At 40.6% G+C, this 20,523-nt stretch overlaps 1 protein-coding gene across 4 annotated transcripts in view; it reads left to right on the top strand.

Moving 5' to 3' along the window:
- The first annotated feature begins 348 nt into the window (after nt 1-348).
- Nucleotides 349-20,523, top strand: part of SMAD2 (SMAD family member 2) — a 60,240-nt gene continuing 40,065 nt past the window's right edge. Inside the window, exons 1-2 of one of the 4 annotated variants that reach the window (XM_070421116.1) lie at nt 350-508; nt 841-924. The gene's annotated coding sequence lies outside the window, so the exon portion shown is untranslated. Of the gene's footprint in view, nt 509-794; nt 925-20,523 lie in introns of those variants that run through there. The other 3 variants (XM_070421117.1, XM_070421118.1, XM_070421114.1) reach the window with 3 other exon arrangements.

Below are 20,523 nucleotides of genomic sequence, written 5' to 3'. Positions count from 1 at the left end.
CGGCCGCGCCTCGCCTCGCCTCACGCTCTACGGGGGAGGCGGGACCAATCAGGGAGCGACGTCTCCCTTCCGATTCGAGGCTCCGGACGCGCGGCTCACACCCCGAGCACCTCGCGCGCTGATTGGCTGCGCGCGCCGCCGGTCGGGCCGAGAGGGCAGGGCGGGCCGGGGAGGGGGGCGGGGGAAGGAGGCGGGGAGGTAGTGGCCGGGACTCTCGAAGCCCCGCTCGCGCCCCGGCCCTGCTCCGGAGCTCGGCCTCCTTCCTTCCCTCCTCCGCTCGTCCTGCCTTCCGTGCGTGCCGAGGGCTGCGATCGGCCGGCGTGCCTCGCGCCCTAACGGGCGGCCGGGGGCGCCAATCAGCGGGCGGCAGGGTGCCAGCCCCGGGGCTGCGCCGGCGAATCGGCGGGGCTCGCGGCCTGGGGTGGGAGGCGGGTCTACCGCGCGGCCGCGGCGGCGGAGGAACAGCTCCCAGCCAGCAGCCCGCGAGCTCCGAGCGAGCCTCCCGGAGGTGGGTGCGCCGCGCCGCTGCGGCCGGCGGCGGAGGGCGCGGGGCGGAAGCGGAGGTGGGCCGGCGGGCGCGGCGGGGAGGGCTCGGTCGTCCGGGCGGCCCGGGGTGGGAGGGATGCGGGCGCGCGCCTGAGGGGAGGAGGGGCGGCGGCGGCGGCGGGACGCGCGTCCCCACCCCCTCCTTCTCGCGGGCGGCGTCCGGGCCCGCGTCCCCTCCCCGCGCGCCGGGGCCGCGGGCCGGGTACTCGCTGGGGAGGCGGGGCGGGAGGCCGGGCGGCCGCGAGAGTGTTTTCAGTTCCGCCTCCAACCTCCCATTCCCCTTTCCCCTCTCAGCCCCTCATCCCGTTCGGAAGAGGAAGGAACAAAAGGTCCCGGACCCCCGGCTCCGACGGGGCGGGACCCGGAGCCTCGGTCCAGGTAAAGCCGCGCGCCCGGCGGGCCCCTGGGGCCAGGGGTGTGTTCGCGCCGAGCTCGGGTCCTGGAGGCTCCGCGTCGCCTCGCCTCGCCACGGGGGCTGGTGCCGAGGTGCGGCCAGGTCCGGGTGGCGCTCGGGGTGCGGGAACGCGGGGCCGGGCCGGCCACCGGGAAGGGGTCGGCGCCCGGAGCTGCCCGCCGGCCGGCCCGGGGCCCGCGGGCCCTTCCCCTCGGTCGCGAGCAGTAGTTGGTAGTTTGCGGTGCTGGTTTCCAGAGCCGGAGAGACGGCTCTGGGTTAGGAGTCGCCGGGAAGCCGTGTTGGGAGCGGGCGATCCGTGGCGTCCACTTGCTTTCTGGCCCCGTAACCTTTGTTGGCCGTTCTGGTCTGGGGGTGCCGGGGTGCGCTCGCCCCGACGAGCCGGCGGCCCTTCTCCCTCACTTGGGAAAGTTCCTCGGAGCGGAGCCTGGCAGGTTTTCCCACCCGCCTTTGGAGAGCGAGCGAAGGGATTTCGCGTATTTCAAACTTGGTCTTCGAATGTGCAACTTGAGTTGTTTTGTTCTCTCCTGGGGGCGGCGGGGAGATACTGTCCCCGGGTTGGGTACTTGTGTCTTCTACTTACTTAATCCGTATGTGGTTAATGGTTTCCTTTTGATCCTAAACAAAGGAAAAACAGCTCCTGGGTTGGTTTTTGTCATTCCTTCCTCTCGACCCTGTGGCTAAATGCTACGGGTTTGTTGTCATCTAAGCCTTTGAAACGGCCATCTCCAGGTAAACGCGATTGGAAGCAGCATTTCCCCTCTGCCGTGCCTTGCCTGTGACAGTTTGGAATATCTTACATTCTGGTGTTTTAAGTGACACATGTAAGGTAATGGTTAATAAGCAAATGGTCACGCCAACTTCCAATTCCATCTTTTTCAAAAATGGCCCCTGAAATTTGAATTATTTTCAGAATTCCGAATGATTCTGTATTCCTAGCTCCTTTTCATTTCCTCTCTTCTGATTTTCATATGGATTGAACGTGTACCACTGGCTGCAAGGATGTTTTGTCGGAGCCTAATAAGATAATAAATTGGCTATTACACTGCAAATACATGTGTTATTCTAGTTTTGACCCGCCTTGAAAAGTGTTTCTCTGACATAGAAGAGTAAATCAATTAGTTAAATGGAGTTTGAGGAGTTTTAATGTGAATAAATAAGTAAGCAAATGTAACACAGAAATGGGAGAAATAATATAAAATGGATTTCATAAATGTACGACAGTGTGAGGATTTTCTTATTTGCCTTAAGAAAACCATCCAGGATATCTGTAGACTTTTCTCCACCAAAAGATCATTTAGCAAACATTTTTATTCAATTCAGAAAGTAACACTGATTTTAAAGTTCCTTGGTTTTTGCCATAAAATTAGTTATTGTTGGCAAATAAGAATAGAGTCTTGTGGACATTTTTAAGGTGAGTACCCACTTACACCCTTAATATTACAATTAATTGACTTTAAAGTAGTTTATTGGCCAGTTTTAATTAATGTAATGTGATTGGAAACATCAATTTCCGAGCTTGTTTTAGTAAGAAATTGCTTAGAGCCCTGTATTTTTTACTTTATACCTAAATCTTCTAAAGTGAGTTAACATTGTAGATGTTCAAAAAAGTTTGCTTTTTCAAGCTTGTAACTTACCTGTACCTATTCATAAGTGGTCGATCTTTACACAGTCTGTAAATTCATAAAATAATAGTCTTGTAAGAAACTGTGTAGGGTAATTTCCTGCTGTTCGTGGCTTGTCAGGCTTGGTTTGTGTTTTAACACTCAACTAGGAATTTGGGGATGGCTTTTTATATTTCAGCAGAAATCTTTTTAATAGAAACAAAGGTTTTTCTACTGCAAGATGGCAAAAGATCACTTTTCATTTTCATTTTGTAAATATTAGAATTATGTTGCTATAATCTCATTACTTTAGATTGGGGATGAAAAACACTCAGTTTAGTTGCATAACCTGCTGATCATAGACCTGTTGAGTTTTTACATTTTGCAAATATTTTCAGTTGTGTCTTTTTATAAAGGTCTGAATGCTTTTCTTGTTTGGTTTTGATTCTGCTGGTTTTATATTTTAGGACTGCAGAGACTGTGTTTGTAGCAGCTTTGTTCTACAGGTGTATTTATAATGCATCTAAAAGCTGTGTGCAGTTTGGCAGATGGAGGTTTATTCATATTCTTGGGACAAGAGTCATTTTTATAGGATAGAGAGGGGCATGTATGTCTTAGATTCCTTGTCTTTGATGTAAGTAGAAGAGCCATTTTTAAGCTCTTAGTTTCTGTAAGAGGAAAGATGTTTTCCTCTAAGTATTGCAAGGGTATGTCAGAAAATGTGAAAGAAGATGATTTCAAAACCCAATTCAGAAGAGTGCCGTTATGCATTTATTAAACAAATAGTCTTTGATGTGTGCCGGGCCCTGGACTAGGCGGTAAAGTACCTAACAGGGGACAAGTATATTATCCCTGTTCCTTAGTGGAATTAGAAAAGTAGAAGTTCCTCTTATCTCCTGCCCTGTCCTCCAGTGTTTAGAGTAAGAAAATCATGTTATTGCAAATCGAGGGAGCATGTAATGCATTACTGAGCCAATTTCTAAATATGCTTGCAGTGCTTTCTGTAATGTAGAGGACAGCATTAGAGAAGATGTCAAGTGTTAACTCAGTGTCACTGGGAACTGTCAGTGTATGGGTGGTGGAAACATGTCACCATTTTTGCACACTCCATACAAACTGAAGATATGGCCGATCTTTTACAAAGATAATTTGTTTCTGAGCAGATGAACACTTGTAGACTTAAGCTTAATTTGGCCTTGTTTATTCATTGTTCTTTAGTTATAGAAACTGGTTAGGAAAGAAAGCAAACTTGAATGGGTCAGGTTCCAATAAAAGCATCAGAAATAAAGTGTAAAGACAATTAACTAATCCAAGAATAAGGATTGGGTTGCAATATCATGTAGTGGAAAGGCCATGGGTTTTGGAGAGAGATAGCTAAGCTAGTAGTTGGCTTCTCAGCTACTTTTTGAGGCAAATTACTTAATTCCTGAGCCTTGGTTTTCTAACTGAAAATGGAGGTAACAGCTACCTCTTATGATTATTATATGGGTTAAATAATCATGATTAAAGTACCTAGAACATTGCCTCAGACATAAGGGTCCTCCCAATTGATCTTGTGTTCTGTTTTAGTTGTGGTTTTCAGTTGTTTTCTTTCTAATCCAAATGATTTGCCTGTGTTCTTATCTTTGACCTATTATAAAATGCACTTGAAAGGCAGAAACTAAGCAAAGAAGACGTGGGGTACTCAAATTGTCCAAGTCCATATACCTTAAAGCTTTAGTCATAGGAGAGCCATTGAGACTCTTAATCAGAACTTATTTCAGATATTTGTAGCAAGGAAAGCTATCTGGCTTCTAAGTCTACAATAGATTAGAAAGAAGTAGATTGTGAGTAATGTGGGAGGTTAAGGGGAGTGCGGTGGGGGGGGGGGAGGGGGGAGGATGGGGAACTGTCCTCCACTGTCTGTTGTAAGAAAAAACAGATAACAGCCTGGTAAAGACAGTAGACTTAATCTACAAGACACAAAAACAAATATTTAAAGCCTTTCTAGCATGTCTGGGACCATTCAGTGCAGGACCAGACCTGAAATTGTAGTAATGCATGTTCATCAATTAGCTTAAGTCATGTTTGGGGAACTCTTTATGAGAGTGCAGTAATCTACATAATTTAGATTGTCATTCAGGATGATTAACAGCTCTTCTTAAAGGGGTAAAACATTGTACTATATGGAATGACTTATTTCATGGAAAAACCACAGTACTTGCTAGCACAGTACCTGTTAGTGTTTTTCATTTGTTTTGCCATTCAGTGTGCCATGTTACAGGCTAAAAAGCCTTTCATGCTAAGCTACTAGTAAAGAAACGTAATCTAAATGGCTTAGCACCCCATACCAAATCTTTTTTCAGAGTTAGTCATTCTTTTTGTCATCTATAAGGATGTCATGTAAAACTTTTCACTCAGGCTTTGAGATAGAGTGTGCTAGAGATTTCCAGGATCAAACTAACGTGGACAGTAGCTAGGCTAGCCTGTCTGTTGAGGGCTTCTTTCCTCTTAATGTGACTTCTACCCAGTATTAACTTTGATTTTTTTTTTTTTTTGATCCTCCTCCTTTCTATCTCAGAGTTATTTTGTAAACAATCTACTCCACCAAATAGTAATTGGTAATGTTTGTAATATATAGCCTTGACGTTCTTAAAAACAAACAAACAAACAAACAAAAAACAGGATAAAATAAACAACAGGATTTTTGTGTGTGTTTTTAGCTAGTAGTACAAAAGTAATCCAGTCTTTTTCGTTTAAAAAAATGCACAGTTAGAGGCTTATTGCTTGCCTTTCATCAATTTTGATCATTTCTCTAGATTGATATAATTGTGATGTATTCAGTTAGGATATATTTCAATGTTGATTCTGGATATATATATATCTCATGAATAGCTTTCAGCTTAAATTTCAGTAATTTCATGTACGGAGAATATAATTTTGCCAAGCCTGGTAGATTTAGACACTGCCTCTGGCTTGGCCACATAGCCAGAATGATTAGGGTAATTCTGTGACTTAACTACTTGTCTTACATTCTAGAGCAGTGGTTCTCAACCTTCTGGCCCTTTAAATACAGTTCCTCATGTTGTGACCCAACCATAAAATTATTTTCGTTGCTACTTCATAACTGTAAAGTTGCTACTGTTATGAATCGTAATGTAAATATCTGATATGCAGGATGGTCTTAGGCGACTCCTGTGAAAGGGTCGTTCGACTGCCAAAGGGGTCGTGACCCACAGGTTGAGAACCGCTGTTCTAGAGCCTGAGTACTTCTTTAGCTCAGTGGGTTCTTTTCAGATGTAACTGAAACCACACTAATAGGACAGATGTCCAGTAAATTAGATCTTTAGGTTTATACTTTAAAGAGAACAGAAATCCTAATGATTTTATTCTTATTAAAATGTGTGAGTTTACTATGAAATTGTTACTAATTCTTCCAAATAATTCTGAAATTTTTCAAAAACTGGAATTACTTTGGCCTCAAGACTAGAGCAGTGGAAAGTGAGTGTAGACTTTAGTTGTAATCCATTCAGCACACATGTCCAGTTTGCACTTGAAAAGCTGCATTTTCTTTAATAATGTACAGTGTCCTTACCCCTATCTCCCTTCCCTTTTGGGGGGTGGGGGCGGCGTATAGTTTCATGTTCAAAGTACTCAGTAAGGAAGATTAATTTTGGAGGAGCCACTAGAAGTTCAAGATTTTAATTAAAAAAAGACTTGACCTGAGGTAGTAGTATAGTAAATCTGTGATCTTATAATTTGCCTGTGTTTAAATTACATTCTCATATGCTGCTTTAGCTTCTTCCAAAAATTCTAGAGAGAGAAAACAGTTAAAGTATTGTAAATATTAAGGAAATACTAGTAAATGCTCCTTCTTAATTGCATCCTTCATTACAAAATGTGGAATGGGGAATCTGATTTCCAAAGTTCACAGAATGAACTACTGATAAATGGTGCAGTGGAAGCTGGGCCAATGAGCTTTCTTTCTCCCTTGATTTGAATGAACTGTGGAAACTTTTTTTTTTTAACTAAAGATGCTCTATCTGTGGCAGTAAATGCAAATTTTCCAAGTTTAGACCAAGTTTCCCCCCTCCCTCCCCCAAGTTTTACTTCATAGACAGGTAGTTAGATAGTTCATGTAAATTGGCTAATTAAATTTTTCTTTATAAATTGTTCTAAGTATGAGGAAGGTCCAGCTTTGGCCTTAGGTTTGTATATTGACCATTTCTGCTCTATATCACTAATTTTCAAACTTAGAGCACGCACACACACTTATGCACACAACAGCATCTGTAAGGCTCGTTAAGAAAAGCAAACAAACATGCAGAATTTCAAAATGTAAGGGGAATAGATGGGTGCTGAAACCCTGCCTGCTGAGTTTTCCTGTCAGTTTTCCTGTCATTCTTACCCGTTGAAAACTCCACTGAGGAATAATAGATCTTAGGGAAAAACGTTTGCTATACACCCTCACTGTCCAATATGGTAGCCATTGGCCAAATGTGGCTATTTAGCACTTGAAATAAGGCAACTGTGACTGAGGAAATGAATGTTAAATTTAACTATAATTAATTTTAATCTAATAGAAGGTTCCTTTGGACAGTGCTATTAGACTTTGTTTTGATTGCACTTTCACACCCTGAGAACTGTATACACTTGACCTGAGTGTAAATTGCTGCTCAGCAGAGGGTCAAGACAGACCTAGGAATTTGAAGGTCAGTTGGAGTACTGAATATTCGTGCAATTTGAGTCTGGGCCTGTGTAGTCTGATAGATGATTTTTTATAATATGGGAATGATAAACCAGTATGTAAATTTATGTTTACAAGCTGATTATAGAATGCTAGAGTCATGAAAGGTGAAAGGAATATAACTCAACTTCCTTCCCTAGCAGTCCCAATATAATACGGCTTTCACTGAACTAAGACTAATTTTAGGATTAAATTCAAGCTCTAACATTAGATTTAGCAACTCACAAAATTGAACACATGAATTTTTCTATTTGCTATTGTTTAAAAGACACATTACCCATCGTTCTCCACAGGGCCAACTTAGATTTCCAATTGGCAGTGTGTTTCCTTACTAGCTTATAACTTTGGAAAAAGTATAGCTACAGTGAGAATGGAGAAACCTGTTTTTTTTTTTAATGGCTTTTAATGTATTTTTATTTTTTTAATCCTTTCTATTGTACTGATTTCTTTGACTAAAGAAGTTGTAAAAACCCAGGTCATAAGTAATCTTTTTTCTCTACCTTGTATGATAACATGTTCATGGATTGCCAAAAATCTAATAATGATTTTATACTATTTCTGGTGGGACTTTTGGTGTTCTTTATGGAGGCAGAACCATTACATTTCAAGTGTTTTATGTTGCATTATCTAACTTGATTTTTCTCTTGAAGTAAAAATTCATATACTAGGAGGTATTTTGGGAATATTTTGTATTTGCAGTTTGAAGATATTTGAAATTATATTTGCTTTCTATACTTAATCACTTCCTTTTTTCTACTCTTGGACTTTGAAAAACATTGTGAAATGTTTTTTGCCACTCTTTTTTCATATTCTCATTCACACTGCCCTTTCGAAAGTCATCAGTGAATTCTGAACTGCCAAGTTTAGCAGCCTTTTCTCAATTATCGTACTACTTTCTTCAATCTCTGCCATTATTGACTATACTCTAGATTTCTTAAAATCACACAGGCATACTAGAACAGACACAGATTAGGCTCTTTTCTCCAGCTATAAATGTTGGATAAAATGTCAGACTTGTTTTCTTTTGTATATGTCTGATCTAGAGAGGGAGAGAAAAGTCCCCAAGAACAATAACCTTAGAAAAGTCAATCATTGTTCAGGAAAAGCTGGTCTTGGGGAAATTACTAGATAAAAAATTCAGTAGCAGGGGATGGGGTTGTAATGCCATTTGGGGAAGGGAGATAAATCTCTAAGAACTGTGCTAAAGTATATATTTATGTAAAAACTGTTCTGATGTCATTGAAACGTCTGTGGCCTCTACTGGGAAAAAAGCCTCAAACTCTCTATGGAGGAACTAGAAAAATTCTAGTCTTTATAGATGGACTTTAAATTTTACATGAAGGCAAGAAGGGTCAATAAAAAGCAAGATACCACCTAGGTGTAAAGAGTGGGTGTTTTGTTTTTGTTTTTTACAAGTATATATTACTAGAGGCCTGGTACAAGAATTCGTGCATGGGTGGGGTCTGGCCGGCCCTTGAGGGGCTGTGGGCGGTTGGTTGGCTGGCTGGCCCTGCCCCTTGATCGAACTCAGGGTTGAGGGGACTTTTTGCATATTAGCTTTTTATTATATAGGATTGTAATGCAAAATTCAAAAGGTCCAAAGGATATATATACATTGAAAAGTCTGTCACCCTGACACTTGCCACTCAGTTGCCTTTTCAAACACAAGTAGCATTACTAAGTTTTTGTGAATTATTCCAGAGATTTTATGCATGTCTGAGCAACTTTGTGCATATGTTAGCTTTTAGTACAAATGGCCATATATGTTACTTAATAATGCATCTTGTAGATTATTTCATGTTCATACTTTTTACTTTTTCTTTTTATTGCACAGTATCCTTTTGTATGAGTGTCTATAATATACTAGTATTTCATTAGTCTTCTATTGATACACACTTAGGTTATTTCCAGTCTTGTGGTATTAAAAAAGTGCTGCAGCAAATAACTGTTTATTCATCATTATACACATACATAAGATAGATTTCCAGAAGTAGGATATTTACATTTGTATACTTATTTAGGGGACGTATTCATTTTTAAAATAGTAATACATGCACATAGTACAAAATTCAAAAGGAACAAATTAATAAATAATGAAAAGTAAGGTTGTCTGCATCCTGCTACCTAATCTACTTTCCAGAATGTAAACACTGTTACTGCTATCTAGCCACTAACCAAATGTAACTATTGAACACTTGAAATGTAGCTAGTCCAAATTGAGTTGGGTTGCAAGTATAATACGTAGCCTAAAAAATAGAATGTAAACTATCTCAATTTTTAATACTGATTTGACATTAAAATGATAATTTTGGTATATTGGGGTGAATTAACATTATTAAAACAATTTTACCTATTTTTTACTCTACTTTTAAAATGTGGCTAATAGAAAATTTATAATTATGTATGTGGTTTGCATCCTGTTTCTGTTGGACAGCATTGGTCTAAAGAAATACATTCATATATATATATATATATATATATGCCTAAGTGACTGATCAACCGGTTGCTATGACACACACTGACCAACAGGGGGCAGACGGTCAACGCAAGAGCTGCCCCCTGGTGGTCAGTGCGCTCCCACAGTGGGAGTGCCACTCAGCTGACCGATGGGTGGCAGACGCAGGGCTCACAGCTGGCCTCACAGCTGGCCACTGCAGCCCGAGACCTCAGTGGAGCGGCAGTGAGCCTGTCGAGCAGTGGTGCTGGCAGGTGTTGCGGGGCCGGGATGAGCAGGAGCAGCAGGCAGGAGTGGCAGGTGGTGTTGGACTGCCAGTTTCCGGCCCAATCCCCGCAGGCTATGCCAAGGGACCCCACCAGTGCACGAATCCGTGCACCGGGCCTCTAGTACATATATAGAGCTCTTAAATAGCTTGATAAGGATGGGGACGGGGGAAGGGACCAATAGGAGGATTGTTATATTAATATATGGGAATTCCTCTAATCAGGAATTCCTTTTGCATTGCAATCTATGGGATCCGAAATCTCTTGCTAGGATGTTGGTTAAAAGAGAGGTACCAGCCTGACCGGCATGGCTCAGTGGTTGAGTGTCAACCTGTGAACCAGGAGGTCACGGTTCGATTCCTGGTCAGGGAACATGCCCAGGTTGCAGGCTTGATCCCCAGTGTGGGGCATGCAGGAGGCAGCTGACCAATGATTCTCTCTCATTATTGATGTTTCTACCTCTCTCTCTCCCTTCCTCTCTGAAATCAATGAAAAAAAATTTTTTTTAATAAGAGAGAGAGGTACCAGGCTGTTCTTTATTGTTTTATTATTTACTCTCAACCATTTACCTGGATCATTATTGGCCTCGTTAGTGAAAGTCATGCTTCCATTGTCTTTTTTGTTTTTAATTTTACTTCCATTGTCTTTTAAGATGTATGTTAACTTCAGGGAGAAACCCAGCGTTACTCTTGGCTTCATGTTTTTGAATCTACTCCAATTTGCACCGGTTGCCTCTCTACACTTAGGACACAGCAGTTGATGTGGATCCCTCTTCACTTCTTTCCTTTGTTAAATCTCATACTTTTGTTTTGTGCTTCCTCCTTTTGATGAAATATTGTTCAGGACTTTCCTTGAGAGAATGTGTATGTGGGGTAAATATTTGGTTATGTTGCACATCCAAAAATAATACCTTCATTTTACCCTGGGAAATAGAATTCTGGGTTGGAAATAATTTTTTTCCCAGAGTTATGAAGGCATTGCTCTATTCACTTCACTTACAGTGTTACTGTTGAGAAAACCAAAGGCATTCTGATTATTTTCCATATGACCTGTCCCCCCCCTCCCCCTGGAGACTTTAGGCCCTTCGTCCTCTGCATTCTGGTCTTGATGTTGGTGTGTTTTCATCCATTGTCCTGGGGTCTTAATGGGTCCTTTCAATCTGGAAATTCCTGTCTTTCAGTTCTGGGGATATTTCTTGATTTCTTTGATAAACCCTCCTCTCCACCTTCCATTATCTCTTTTTGGAAATTCTGTTTGGACATTGAACCTCCTAAGATGTTCCTTCAGTTTTCTTCACTTTTCTCTACTATTTTTCATATTTCTTTTTGATCTACTTTCTAAGAGATTTCCTCTTATTTTATCTTCCAATCCTCCTATTGGTCCAGACATGGGCAAACTACGGCCCGCGGGCTGGATCCGGCCCGTTTGAAATGAATAAAACTAAAAAAAAAAAAAGACCGTACCCTTTTATGTAATGACTAGAGGCCCAGTGCACAAAAATTTGTGCACTCGGGGGTTGGGAAGGGGGGGCCCGCAGCCCGGCCTGTGCCCTCTTGCAGTCTGGGACCCCTCGGGAGGTAACGGCCTGCTGGCTTAGGCCTGCTCCCAGGTGGCAGAGGGCAGGCCCAATCCCTAGGTGCAGCCCCTGGTCGGGCTCAGAGCAGGGCCGATTGGGGAGTTGGGGCGCCACCCCCTGGCATGCACAGAGCAGGGTGGATTGGGAGGTTGCGATGCCACCCTCAGTCACGCTCAGGGTAGGGCTGATTGGGGGGTTGTGGCCCCGCCTCCTGTCACACACAGAGCCGCAGGGCGATCAGGGGGTTTGGGCACTGCCCCCTGTCACGCTGATCCCAGTGCCGGGGGCCTCGCTGCTCCACTGATCCCAGTGCCGGGAGGCATATTACCCTTTTACTATATAGGATAGAGGCCTGGTGCATGGGTAGGGGCTGGCTGGTTTGCCCAGAAGGGTGTCCTGGATCAGGGTGGGGGTCCCCACTGGGGTGCCTGGCCAGTCTGGGTGAGGGGCTGAGGGCTGTTTTCCGGAAGCGGGTGACTGAAGCTCCCAACTGCTCCTTGTTTTCTTTTTCTTTTTTTTTTTATTCTGGGCCAGCTTTAGCTCTGGCTCTAGCTCTGAGGCTTCCGCTGCTATAATCGAAACAATGTATAACTCTAGCTCTGAGATCCCGGCTGGCTGAAAGCTGGTTTCTGGGGCTTTGCAACTATATTTGCAACATAGTTTTTTAGAGTTGTAGCTCAGAGGCCGGCAAGTCAGGTGGGGAACGTTGCAGTCTGCAGTCACTGGAGCAAGCAAGCCTCATGCTCGCTTCCAGCTGCCTGGCTGCCGGCCACCATCTTGGCTGACAGTTAATTTGCATAAGGATATGCTGATTAGCCAATGGGAAGGGTAGCGGTCGTACGCTAATTACCATGTCTCTCTTTTATTAGTGTAGATGTTTACTTTGAATTTATATTAGTTCACACAAACACTCCATCCATGCTTTTGTTCCGGCCCTCTGGTCCAGTTTAAGAACCCATTGTGGCCCTCGAGTCAAAAAGTTTGTCCACCCCTGTATTGGTCCCTTCCCCCATCCCCATCCCTATCAAGCTATTTAAGAGCTCTTCTTTTAATCAACGTTCCCTTTGTACAGCATGCTGCTGCTCTTTCTTCAGGGTGGCTGTATCTTCTCTTATTTCTCTGTGTATATTGATGATTTTTACACTATGTTTTTTTTCTCTGGAAAGCCTCAAATTTCTTGAAGTTGCATTTTTCTGTTGTTTGCTTTTTCCCCTCAGATCATCAAAGTAATACTAGGTTAAGGTAGGGGTCTAGCAAGCTGATGGGAAACGAAGCATGTGGGTGAGGTTTGTCTCCTTTCAGTTTCACTGTAGAGTGATCCGAGTGGGTTGTTTGTTGGTAAACTCTCAATATTAGTATCTACATTTTTCCTTTTGGGGTTGGTCAGGTACCCCAGAGAGGAGTCTCAATCTGACTAAATAGGTAAAGGTCTCGCTGCTAGTATTTTGGGAGCCAGAACCCAGTGGAAGAAGGGTTGAGAGTCTACAGTTAGCATGCAGTATGCTCATCTTCATTTACTCCTCACTTCTAATCGTACTCAGGCCATCTTCTAGTCTAGGGAGACTGTTTCACCCTCTGCCAAGAATAAACATTTAGTTCTCTGGAGAAAGGCAGTTACCCATCTAAGGATCTAAATGCCTCTCAAGTATCTCTCACCCAATCCTGCGTATTTCATCTCCTTCCCCTCAGTTCCCGCGATGACTGGAGCTGTTACTTCACCTTTTGAGGATTCTGTCCTATAAATTAGGACATTTACCTACAGCTAGCCTAGAATTAGTAGTCTCGCTTAGTAGTTCAGTTATTACTCATCCATCCATTTTCCAGTTACCAAAATTTTGCTCATTTCCTCCTTACTCTTATCCCTGTCCTTGTGAGATTGTCTTTTCTTTTTAAATTCCTTTATTATGGCTTTTTAAAATAGGCTACTGTCTTCACCTGTAACCCACTGATTCAAGTTTCCCATGGAAAATGTCTTAAGGATAACTCTGAAAGAGTTGATACAGCATATGTAACTCCCAAGTCAGTGGGGATGAGGGGGTGTAAATGAAGAAAATTTGATCATTTCAGTAGAGGTGGGAAAGGAGAAAAAAATAAAGAAAAATGCATAGGGATTAGATAACACAAAATGAGTTGATAGAGAATAAATATCTCCATAAGCCTAATACAGAAATTCAAAATGAACTTGCTGGTAAAGGAGAATAATTTTTTTTAATAAATCATTTCTGATTTAATTATCTATAACCTTTAGATACTAATCACATGAAACTACAAAATTAGCAAATGTCTTTTTTTTTTTTTTTTATATACTTCATTGATTTTCCACAGAGAGGAAGGGAGAGAGATAGAGAGCCAGAAACATCGATGAGAGAGAAACATCGATCAGCTGCCCCCTGCACACCCCCCACTGGGGATGTGCCCGCAACCAAGGCACATGCCCCTGACCAGAATCGAACCCGGGACCCCCCAGTCCGCAGGCCAACGCTCCATCCACTGAGCCAAACCGGCCTCGGCAGCAAATGTCTTAAAATCTGTATATAAAACGTAATTTATGTCACATTTCAAACTCATTTATTAGTGTACCACTCAGTCTTTAAAAAAAAGGAGGCTCCAAAGATAGTCTTATGGCATTCTTTAAAAAGGAAACTGTTCCTTTTAACTTGACTCCCACCCTACATACCAGTTTCAAAACATATCATTTGATCATCTTGGTCATGGAAATTCCCAGGATGAGCTTTTTATATTTTGCTCCCATAGCTTCTGGTTATCAGAAAACCCATGCATTCCTTTATTGAAGGAATGTGGTCCTGCTGATGTTGGTGTATCCCTAATGTTGTGTCTACTAATAAAAATATTCTTCATCCCCATCTTTGCTTCTTGGAGAAATTTCCTCGGATTCGCTATCTTCATGTTCATTAAAAGCTGCTGCTACTGAAAGGGTTTTTGGAGAAAGAGTTGGAAGATTTTCTCTAGGTTACTTGATCCAAGTTTGATGGATATGGCTGAGGCTTTTTTTGTTGTCTGACTACCTATGGCAAATCCAGACTTGGATATCATATGTTATAGGCTTTGTTGGGAGGTCTGCAGCTTCTTCATTTGATGGCTTCTCAGCGCTGTGACTAGATCTTTCCCTTCCATTACTCCTGTGGCTCCAGCGCACTGCCCTTCTCAGGCTTCTCTCCTGCCTTCTTCCTCTGCATTTTCCCTACCCTGAGAATGAAAAATTAAAAATTTTAACAAAATGCTTTTTATTAGTAGACACACCTAAAAGGATGATGATATAATTTTAAAATAAAGGAATGACTAAAGATATACACTAGGCATAATCTGTGTCTTAGTCCATTTGGGTTGTTATAAGAATTCCATAGACTGGTTGTCTTATAAACAACAAATTTATATCTCACAGCTCTGGAGGCTGGGAAGTTCAAGATGCCAGCAGATTTGATGTCTGGTGAGGGCCACTTCCTAGTTCATAGACAGCTGTCTTTTTGTTGTAATTTCATAAGGCTGAAGGGGGCAAGCAAACTCCTTGGTCTCTTTTTTTAAATTTTATTTTTATTGATTTCAGAGAGGGAGAGAGAGAAACATCAATGATGAGAGACAATCATTGATCAGTTGCCTCTTGCAAACCCTCTACTGGGGATCAAGCCACAACCCAGGCATATACCCTTGACCATAATTGAACCCCGGACCCTTCAGTCTGCAGGCTGATGCTCCATCCACTGAGCCAAACCAGCTAGAGCGCCTTGGTCTCTTAAAGGGCACTAATCCCATTCATTGAGGACTCCATCCATGACCTAATCACCTACCATAGGCCCCACCTCCAGAAGCCATCACATTGGGGATTAGGTTTCAACATGGGTTTAGAGCAGGGGTGGGCAAACTTTTTGACTCGAGGGCCACAATGGGTTCTTAAACTGGACTGGAGGGCCGGAACAAAAGCATGAATGGAGTGTTTGTGTGAACTAATATAAATTCAAAGTAAACATCATTACATAAAAGGGTACGGTCTTTTTTTTTTTTTTTTAGTTTTATTCATTTCAAACGGGCCGGATCCGGCCCGCGGGCCGTAGTTTGCCCACGGCTGGTTTAGAGGAAGGGTGACACAAATATTAAGTCTATAGCAATCTATATAGTAAAGTTGGCAAAATTACAAGGATAAGTCTACAACTGTATAATCATAGGAGTTTTAACACATCTCTCAGTAATTTAAGAAAAGTAGATTAAAAATATAAGGTTTTGTTCTAGCCAGAGGCAGCCGATCAATGATTCTCTCTCATCATTGATGTTTCTGCTTCTCCCCGCCCTTTCCATTCCTCTTTGAAATCAATAAAAATATATTAAAATATATACATATATGCATAAGGTTTTAAAGGATTAGAAGGTACAGTTAGCAAGCATGCAACAATTACAGAACATGTATTCTTTTCAAGTACTCATGAAATTTTATAAGAATTGTTTATGTACTTAGACCTCAAAGCAAATGTTAACAAATTCCTAATTGCATTTTATAAGTCATATCCTTGGATCCTAGTGCAATTCAGTTAGAAATATAACAGGAGAATAGCAACAACTCCCAAATCTGAAGTTGTATATTTCTGAATTTATGAGATGAGAAACAACTCATAAAAATTAGGAAGTGTTTAGAACAGAATGATGACAATACTACCTGTCAAAACTAGATACAGCAAAAGTCCCATTTGGGAATCTTTATATAGAATTTTAAATGTTTATTAGTGAAGAACTAAGTAAAAATTAATGAGTTAAGTATACAATGTAATGAGTTAGAAAAAGGAAGGTAATTAAGTTGAGAAACATTAATGAAAAAATATATTATTGGAGCAACTAAACCAAGGGTGCTAAGTTGAAAAGACTGCCAAGATTGGTGGAGAAAAAAAAGATTATAGATGTATTAGAAATAAAGAAGGGTTATGACTACAGCAAACAGATTTTGAAACTGAGAACACTAAGAAGTTTTCTACCTTTAATTTAAAAGTGGAAGAGACAATTTCTAGCAAAATAAGTTACCAAAATTGGCTTAAGAATAAGAAACTTGACTAGATTGTAACTTAACAACTTAAATTCATTAGAAATCTACCTATACCAAAAGAAAATTAAGTAAAAATCCAAACCCAAATAAGTAAAACCCAAGTGAAAACCCCAAATGGCCAAATTCTACAGAACATGAGGAGTCGGTAATTCCAATCAGAATACAAAATATTATAGAAAAAAATCATTTTGCAAGTCTACTGTAATCTTGATACCTCCAACAGGACAAGGGTATTATGAGAAGGGAAAATGTATAGTCCACATCTCAGATGGCAATAAAAATTTTAGGTAATAAAATGTTAGTATTTGTTAAAAAAAATACCATGACTAATAAGGGTTACCTCAAGAATGTAAAGATGATTAAATGTTAGAAAACCTGTAAATGAAGGTCATCACATTAACACACCAAAGGGAAAAAAACCCATATGAGAATCTTGACTAGATTATAGTTTAAAAACTTAAATTCATAGCACCACCAAAATAAAGTTAAGTAAAAAACCAAAAAGAAAAAAGCAAAATCCAAGTGAAAACCCTAGCTGGGCAAAGGGAAAAAGACATGGTAAAATTTAGTGTATTTTTGACCAAAATTCTTAGAAACTATAAATATGAGGGTGATGGTTAAAAAAAAAAAGGGCACAGAAGAGTACATATAATATCATTCAATTATATGAATTTCTAGAACAGGTAAAATTACCTTGGTGGAAGTCAGATCAGTAATTGCCTGGGGTAGGAAAGTAGATTGACTGTGAGGGACACAAGGAAACTTTCTGAGATGGTGGAATTACTCTGTTTTGATTGGGACAATGGATATATGGAGGTATACATTTATTAATACTCATTGAATTATATACTTAACATCTGGAGGCTGGGAAGTTCAAGATGTCAGCAGATTTGGTTTCTGGTGAGGGCCACTTTCTAGTTCATAGATAGCTGTGCATCAATGAAGTTGATTAAAAAAGTCAGTATGTAAAAACCAAGGCATGTGTATGTATCAGCAGCAAACATTAAAAAAAAAAATCTCACCGTTTAAAATGGCAGCACAAACTACAAAATCCCTAGGAAGAAATAAAACAAAAACATGTGTGGAATCTGAGTGGAGAAAATAAGACACGTATAATTCAAATTATAAAAGATGTACTTGTATTTATGACTAGAAGGCACATTACCATAAATCTGTCAGTTTTCCTCCACTTGTTTGTAAATTCAGTGTCATTCCAATTAAAATCCCAGCAGGTGAAAGAGAATTTACTTTATCAGGTAGGAAGACATATTCTGTATCTTTAGTAGTTAAGCCATAGTATTTGCCTCAGATATAGACTAATTGGGGGGCGGGGGGCCAAGCTCAGAAACACAAATAGCATTGTAATCAGTAGGAGAAAAGATTCAGTTTATTATCTTTGCTGGGGAGGAGAAGATACCTGCCTTGCACCACACACAAAATGCAGATGTGAAAGAGAACTTTAGACTATAACTTTTGAAAGATGACAGCATATGGAAGATTTTTTAAGAAGGTACACAAGTATATATCATATAAGATTTTAAATTGATGTGCTCAAATTTAAATTGATAAATTTGAGCACATTAAAGTCATTCTCTGAAAACAATACAAATATGTTTTTTAAAAATCCTAAATTTGGTGGGATTTGAAAAGCTAAACTTAAAATAACCAACATAAATTTGAGAAGAAAGGAAAGGGGCTCACTCTGCAGATATCAATACTCTTGAGAAGCAATGACTAAAATTCTGTGATATTATAGGTGTGAACAAGTACAGCAATGAACAGACTATAAAGCCCCCAATCAGACATTTATTTTACAGGGATTTGATATGTGACAGGAGTGGCATTATGAATTATTAAAGAAAAGGTAAATTATTTAAGTGCTGATAAAATAGTCTGTCCTTATAGGAGATGTTTAGATTGCTATCTCACCCCTTAAATAAAAACAAATTCCTGATATGTTGGAAACCTAAATGTGAAAAATAAAACTAAAATGTCTGTGAGAATACATAGGGGGAATGCTATATAACACAAGACTAATATGCAAATTGTCCCCTTGGGAGTTTGACCGGGAGACCACGAGTTCCATCGCTCGCTATGATGTGCGGTGACCACCAGGGGGCAGCGTGGAACATGGTGGGTGACCAGTGGGGGTGGCGGGGCACTGAGTGAGTGAGGGAAGGAGGAGGCGGGGAGGCTTGGAGGCGGGGAACCTGATCGGCCCTGATCCCTGGCCAGGCCTAAAGACCCTACCTGTGCATGAATTTCGTGTACCGGGCCTCTAGTATCTTTATAACATCAGGGTACTTTTTCATGCCTTAGATTCCTCATTTATAATTAACTAGAGGCCCGATGCATGAAATTTGTGCAAGAGTAGGCCTGCCTTCTGGCTGCCTGCACCAGCTTCCCTCTGGCACCCGGGACCCGGGCTTCCCTCCGTCTGCCAGCAGGCACCTGGGACCGGGCTTCCCTCATCCAGAAGGTCATTCGGAAGGACGTCGGGTCTAATTAGCATATTACGCTTTTATTATTATAGATGGTACCTATTCCACTGGATTCTGATGAGAATTAAATGAGTTAATGCTTACCTGACTCTTAGACTGTGTCATATAGTTAGCATTTAGTATATGTTTCCTACTGTAGTTGGGTGCAGAAAGGGGTTTCTTTGAAAAGAAGCTAAGTTGTATCATAAAATAAATACCATGGTTAAAATATAAAATTGCGTTCTAAAAGACAAAGTAAAATAAATATTCCAAAGATTTGGAGATTTTTTTGAAATACATATACATTGATAGGGTTTATCTATATATATAATCTATATATATATAAAAGGCTACGTGATCGACTGTATGACCATCTGACCAACCAACCGACCGGCCGGTACATATGACGCGCACCGGCAATTTAAAAATAAATGATGCGCGATACATATAAGGCTCTCGCTGGCGCCAATCTAGACAGTGGGAATATTCCTACCTGAACCCATTTTCGGACATGGTCAGTTATATGTTGCTTTCTCTCGAGTTCAAAGACTGTGTGATGTTAAAGTTGTAAATACTTCATCACAAGGGAAATTAGTTAAGCACTCTGAAAGTGTTTTTACTCTTAATGTGGTATACAGGGAGATATTAGAATAAGTTTAATCAATTTATCAGTCATTGTTTTTATCAATGTTTTTATATCATGTCTTTTTTGTTGTTATATCATGTTATTTCTTCTAATTTCCTTTCAATGTGCATGAATCCGTGCACCGGGCCACTAGTATCAGAATAAAAATAGTAAGTAAAGGAAAGCACAGTTGATGACTTTGCAAAGAATATGAACTATAGTTTAATAAACCATAGAGCATGCTAATTGTAAAACTTACACAATTATTAATAACTTGAATGTTTTATCTGCTAGTTCAGGATAATCAGACCTCTTACTTAACTGAAACTTTCCAGTGAGTAATCTTATAATCCCAATTTTACTAAGGTATCACTTGATAAGCTTTCTTATTTAGCTGTAAAGATAAAGTCTTCCTATTCTATTGAAACCTGAATTATCTAAGTATCACTTAGTGCTGGAATTAGGAACAGAATTAGTATCAACTTATTTTTCAATTCTTGCAGATGTTGAAAAAAAATTCTAACTTCAGTACAGAGCTTGCTGCCACACTAGTGAAGGAAATCTGTATAGTCTGTAAATGACTCGTTCACATTTCAACAACTTGATCATAAATTTAGTTTTCTTATTTCATTTTGTCTTCATCTTAGAACATATTGACATTGATTCCTTGTAAAAGCCTAAATTCAATCTGTTTACATTTCAAAACTATTGGCTAAACATCCTTAGATATTTAAAATGCTCAATTGATTAAAAAAAAAAGCATTATCAGCATTACTGAAAAATATT

The sequence above is a fragment of the Myotis yumanensis genome, unplaced genomic scaffold (genome assembly GCF_028538775.1).
Source record: "Myotis yumanensis isolate MYYU_CA2020_CCGP unplaced genomic scaffold, mMyoYum1.0.hap1 SCAF_7, whole genome shotgun sequence".
NCBI lineage: Eukaryota > Metazoa > Chordata > Mammalia > Chiroptera > Vespertilionidae > Myotis > Myotis yumanensis.
Note: the sequence above shows the minus strand (reverse complement) of the source record. Positions and strands in the feature narration are given on the sequence as shown.